We start from the raw sequence: 549 nt of genomic DNA, 5'->3' as shown, positions 1-549 counted from the left end.
GTGCACACACACTCAGACACACAGACACACAGACATATATGGGTTTCATTTTATTTTTATTGAGATAAAATTTATATACAGTGGCATGTACAGATCTGAAGCTATGATTCAGAGTTTTGAAAGATTATAAACTTAAGTAACCGACACACCAATGAAAATGTAGAACATTTCGACCCTCATGGTTCCTTGTGCCCCTATCCAGTAAATCAGTATCAACTATTATAATACCACTCTTGTCCTATACACTGTTTATCAGTTTCCCTGTAGGTAGACTAATCGAGCTGTTTCTAGTTTGGGGTTACTATAATAAAAGTGCTATAAACACGTGAGTAGCAAGTCTTTTAGAGGACATAGGTTTACAAGCACTTGCTTAAATAACTAAAAGAAAAATTGCAGAGTCATAAAGTAGCTGTGTGTTTAATTTTATAAGAATCTAGCTTTCCGGAGTGGTTGTATCATTTTACATTCCCCAGCAGTTTATGAGGGCTCAAAGTTAATCTTTAATCACATAGAGAATTTCAAGCAAGGCCTAGAACCAAAATGAGAAGT

The sequence above is a fragment of the Propithecus coquereli genome, unplaced genomic scaffold (genome assembly GCF_000956105.1).
Source record: "Propithecus coquereli isolate 6110/MARCELLA unplaced genomic scaffold, Pcoq_1.0 Scaffold213, whole genome shotgun sequence".
NCBI lineage: Eukaryota > Metazoa > Chordata > Mammalia > Primates > Indriidae > Propithecus > Propithecus coquereli.
This window is presented reverse-complemented; position numbering follows the sequence as displayed.